At 49.4% G+C, this 7,500-nt stretch overlaps 1 pseudogene; it reads right to left on the bottom strand.

The window, feature by feature from the left end:
* Positions 1–7,500, bottom strand: part of LOC124020573 — a 40,660-nt pseudogene that overhangs the window by 31,563 nt on the left and 1,597 nt on the right.

Below are 7,500 nucleotides of genomic sequence, written 5' to 3' on the forward strand. Positions count from 1 at the left end.
GTTAGCTACACCTCTACATGGTAAAACAGTAGTGTGTAGTTCCGGTAGTTAGCTACACCACTACATGGTAAAACAGTAGTGTGTAGTTCCAGTAGTTAGCTACATGGTAAAACAGTAGTGTGTAGTTCCAGTAGTTAGCTACACCGCTACATGGTAAAACAGTAGTGTGTAGTTCCAGTAGTTAGCTACACCGCTACATGGTAAAACAGTAGTGTGTAGTTCCAGTGAATGAATTATGAATTACAACTCCTATGATACTGTATGTTATGAATTACAACTCCTATGATACTGTATGTTACGAATTACAACTCCTATGATACTGTATGTTACGAATTACAACTCCTATGATACCGTATGTTATGAATTACAACTCCTATGATACTGTATGTTATGAATTACAACTCCTATGATTCTGTATGTTATGAATTACAACTCCTATGATACTGTATGTTATGAATTACAACTCCTATGATTCTGTATGTTATGAATTACAATTCCTATGATTCTGTATGTTATGAATTACAACTCCTATGATACTGTATGTTATGAATTACAACTCCTATGATACTGTATGTTACGAATTACAACTCCTATGATACTGTATGTTATGAATTACAACTCCTATGATACTGTATGTTATGAATTACAACTCCTATGATACTGTATGTTATGAATTACAACTCCTATGATACTGTATGTTATGAATTACAACTCCTATGATACTGTATGTTATGAATTACAACTCCTATGATTCTGTATGTTATGAATTACAACTCCTATGATACTGTATGTTACGAATTACAACTCCTATGATTCTGTATGTTACGAATTACAACTCCTATGATTCTGTATGTTATGAATTACAACTCCTATGATACTGTATGTTACGAATTACAACTCCTATGATTCTGTATGTTATGAATTACAACTCCTATGATATGTTTTCAATTGCGAGTCATACAATATGTTACAAATTTCAATTTGTTGTGTCTATCAGTGGGTTAACTTCCTGTTCAGGGGCAGAACAACAGATTTGTACCTTTTCAGCTCGGGGGTTTGAACTTGCAACCTTCCGGTTACTAGTCTAACGCTCTAACCACTAGGCTACCCTTAACCCAGGATTAAGGTTAAGGTTAGGAGTTAGGTTAAATGGTTTTAAGGTTAGGGGAAGGGTTAACATGCTAAGTAGTTGCAAAGTTAGGGTTAGGGTTAGGGTTAGGGTTAGGGTTAGGGTTAGGGTTAGGTAAAAATGCTCAAGTTGTCCATGATGAGATTCCAACACATAACCTTTGGGTTTCTAGCTAATGTTTATACACCCACACATACACCCCGACCACACATACACCCAGACCACACATACACCCAGACCACACATACACCCAGACCACACATACACCCTGACCACACATACACCCAGACCACACATACACCCAGACCACACATACACCCAGACCACACATACACCCAGACCACACATACACCCTGACCACACATACACCCAGACCACACATACACCCAGACCACACATACACCCAGACCACACATACACCCAGACCACACATACACCCAGACCACACATACACCCAGACCACACATACACCCACACATACACCCTGACCACACATACACCCAGACCACACATACACCCTGACCACACATACACCCAGACCACACATACACCCTGACCAAACATACACCCAGACCACACATACACACAGACCACACATACACCCAGACCACACATACACCCAGACCACACATACACCCAGACCACACATACACCCTGACCACACATACACCCAGACCACACATACACACAGACCACAAATACACCCAGACCACACATACACCCTGACCACACATACACCCTGACCACACATACACCCAGACCACACATACACCCAGACCACACATACACCCAGACCACACATACACCCAGACCACACATACACCCAGACCACACAAACACCCTGACCGCACATACACCCAGACCACACATACACCCAGACCACACATACACCCCGACCACACATACACCCCGACCACACATACACCCAGACCACACATACACCCCGACCACACATACACCCTGACCACACATACACCCAGACCACACATACACCCTGACCACACATACACCCCGACACATACACCCTGACCACACATACACCCCGACCACACATACACCCTGACCACACATACACCCTGACCACACATACACCCAGACCACACATACACCCCGACCACACATACACCCTGACCACACATACACCCTGACCACACATACACCCAGACCACACATACACCCAGACCACACAAACACCCTGACCACACATACACCCAGACCACACATACACCCTGACCACACATACACCCAGACCACACATACACCCAGACCACACAAACACCCAGACCACACATACACCCAGACCACACATACACCCAGACCACACATACACCCAGACCACACATACACCCCGACACATACACCCTGACCACACATACACCCAGACCACACATACACCCCGACCACACATACACCCAGACCACACATACACCCCGACCACACATACACCCAGACCACACATACACCCAGACCACACATACACCCAGACCACACATACACCCAGACCACACATACACCCAGACCACACATACACCCCGACCACACATACACCCTGACCACACATACACCCCGACACATACACCCTGACCACACATACACCCAGACCACACATACACCCAGACCACACATACACCCAGACCACACATACACATCGACCACACATACACCCTGACCACACATACACCCTGACCACACATACACCCAGACCACACATACACCCAGACCACACATACACCCAGACCACACATACACCCAGACCACACATACACCCAGACCACACATACACATCGACCACACATACACCCAGACCACACATACACCCAGACCACACATACACCCCGACCACACATACACCCAGACCACACATACACCCTGACCACACATACACCCTGACACATACACCCTGACCACACATACACCCAGACCACACATACACCCAGACCACACATACACCCAGACCACACATACACCCGACCACACATACACCCCGACACATACCCCCGACCACACATACACCCAGACCACACATACACCCTGACCACACATACACCCTGACACATACACCCTGACCACACATACACCCAGACCACACATACACCCAGACCACACATACACCCAGACCACACATACACCCCGACCACACATACACCCAGACCACACATACACCCAGACCACACATACACCCAGACCACACATACACCCTGACCACACATACACCCAGACCACACATACACCCTGACCACACATACACCCAGACCACACATACACCCCGACACATACACCCTGACCACACATACACCCTGACCACACATACACCCAGACCACACATACACCCAGACCACACATACACCCAGACCACACATACACCCCGACACATACACCCTGACCACACATACACCCAGACCACACATACACCCAGACCACACATACACCCAGACCACACATACACCCTGACCACACATACACATCGACCACACATACACCCCGACCACACATACACCCAGACCACACATACACCCAGACCACACATACACCCAGACCACACATACACCCAGACCACACATACACATCGACCACACATACATCCCGACCACACATACACCCAGACCACACATACACCCAGACCACACATACACCCTGACCACACATACACCCAGACCACACATACACCCTGACCACACATACACCCAGACCACACATACACATCGACCACACATACACCCAGACCACACATACACCCTGACCACACATACACCCAGACCACACATACACCCTGACCACACATACACCCTGACCACACATACACATCGACCACACATACACCCTGACCACACATACACCCTGACCACACATACACATCGACCACACATACACCCTGACCACACATACACCCCGACCACACATACACCCTGACCACACATACACCCCGACCACACATACACCCTGACCACACATACACCCTGACCACACATACACCCTGACCACACATACACCCAGACCACACATACACCCAGACCACACATACACCCAGACCACACATACACCCTGACCACACATACACCCAGACCACACATACACCCTGACCACACATACACCCAGACCACACATACACCCCGACACATACACCCTGACCACACATACACCCTGACCACACATACACCCAGACCACACATACACCCAGACCACACATACACCCAGACCACACATACACCCCGACACATACACCCTGACCACACATACACCCAGACCACACATACACCCAGACCACACATACACCCAGACCACACATACACCCTGACCACACATACACATCGACCACACATACACCCCGACCACACATACACCCAGACCACACATACACCCAGACCACACATACACCCAGACCACACATACACATCGACCACACATACACCCCGACCACACATACACCCAGACCACACATACACCCAGACCACACATACACCCTGACCACACATACACCCAGACCACACATACACCCTGACCACACATACACCCAGACCACACATACACATCGACCACACATACACCCAGACCACACATACACCCTGACCACACATACACCCAGACCACACATACACCCTGACCACACATACACCCTGACCACACATACACATCGACCACACATACACCCTGACCACACATACACCCTGACCACACATACACATCGACCACACATACACCCTGACCACACATACACCCCGACCACACATACACCCTGACCACACATACACCCCGACCACACATACACCCTGACCACACATACACCCTGACCACACATACACCCTGACCACACATACACCCAGACCACACATACACCCTGACCACACATACACCCAGACCACACATACACCCCGACCACACATACACCCTGACCACACATACACCCTGACCACACATACACCCAGACCACACATACACCCAGACCACACATACACATCGACCAACCAACCCCTTTCTGTCTTGTAACATAATATAAAAGATCCCCGATTTACGTTAACTATGTTACGTCTGGTCTATGAAGCCAGGATGCGGACACACAACTTCCCCTCTAAATACACCTCTGCTGTCTTCAACCAAGATCTCAGCGATCACTGCCTCATTGCCTGCATCCGTAATGGGTCAGCGGTCAAACGACCTCCACCCATCACTGTAAAACGCTCCCTGAAACACTTCAGCGAGCAGGCCTTTCTAATCGACCTGGCCGGGGTATCCTGGAAGGATATTGATCTCATCCCGTCAGTAGAGGATGCCTGGATATTTTTTTTAAATGCCTTCCTAACCACCCTGACCACACATACACCCTGAACACACATACACCCAGACCACACATACACCCCGACCACACATACACCCCGACCACACATACACCCAGACCACACATACACCCAGACCACACATACACCCCGACCACACATACACCCAGACCACACATACACATCGACCACACATACACCCAGACCACACATACACCCAGACCACACATACACCCCGACCACACATACACCCAGACCACACATACACCCAGACCACACATACACCCAGACCACACATACACATCGACCACACATACAGCCAGACCACACATACACCCAGACCACACATACACCCAGACCACACAAACACCCTGACCACACATACACCCTGACCACACATACACCCAGACCACACAAACACCCTGACCACACATACACCCAGACCACACATACACCCTGACCACACATACACCCAGACCACACAAACACCCTGACCACACATACACCCTGACACGTACACCATGACCAAAGATACACCCTGACCACACATACACCCCGACCACACATACACCCAGACCACACATACACCCAGACCACACAAACACCCTGACCACACATACACCCAGACCACACATACACCCAGACCACACATACACCCAGACCACACATACACATCGACCACACATACACCCTGACCACACATACACCCTGACCACACATACACCCAGACCACACATACACCCAGACCACACATACACCCCGACCACACATACACCCTGACACATACACCCTGACCACACATACACCCTGACCACACATACACCCTGACCACACATACACCCTGACCACACATACACCCAGACCACACATACACCCAGACCACACATACACCCAGACCACACATACACCCTGACCACACATACACCCAGACCACACATACACCCTGACCACACATACACCCAGACCACACATACACCCCGACACATACACCCTGACCACACATACACCCTGACCACACATACACCCAGACCACACATACACCCAGACCACACATACACCCAGACCACACATACACCCGACACATACACCCTGACCACACATACACCCAGACCACACATACACCCAGACCACACATACACCCAGACCACACATACACCCTGACCACACATACACATCGACCACACATACACCCCGACCACACATACACCCAGACCACACATACACCCAGACCACACATACACCCAGACCACACATACACATCGACCACACATACACCCCGACCACACATACACCCAGACCACACATACACCCAGACCACACATACACCCTGACCCACATACACCCAGACCACACATACACCCTGACCACACATACACCCAGACCACACATACACATCGACCACACATACACCCAGACCACACATACACCCTGACCACACATACACCCAGACCACACATACACCCTGACCACACATACACCCTGACCACACATACACATCGACCACACATACACCCTGACCACACATACACCCTGACCACACATACACATCGACCACACATACACCCTGACCACACATACACCCCGACCACACATACACCCTGACCACACATACACAGAGACCACACATACACCCTGACCACACATACACCTGACCACACATACACCCTGACCACACATACACCCAGACCACACATACACCCTGACCACACATACACCCAGACCACACATACACCCGACCACACATACACCCTGACCACACATACACCCAGACCACACATACACCCAGACCACACATACACCCAGACCACACATACACAGACGACCAACCAACCCCTTTCTGTCTTGTAACATAATATAAAAAGATCCCCGATTTACATTAACTATGTTACGTTTGGTCTATGAAGCCAGGATGCGGACACACAACTTCCCCTCTAAATACACCTCTGCTGTCTTCAACCAAGATCTCAGCGATCACTGCCTCATTGCCTGCATCCGTAATGGGTCAGCGGTCAAACGACCTCCACCCATCACTGTAAAACGCTCCCTGAAACACTTCAGCGAGCAGGCCTTTCTAATCGACCTGGCCGGGGTATCCTGGAA

The sequence above is a fragment of the Oncorhynchus gorbuscha genome, unplaced genomic scaffold, assembly GCF_021184085.1.
Source record: "Oncorhynchus gorbuscha isolate QuinsamMale2020 ecotype Even-year unplaced genomic scaffold, OgorEven_v1.0 Un_scaffold_857, whole genome shotgun sequence".
Taxonomy (NCBI): Eukaryota; Metazoa; Chordata; class Actinopteri; order Salmoniformes; family Salmonidae; genus Oncorhynchus; species Oncorhynchus gorbuscha.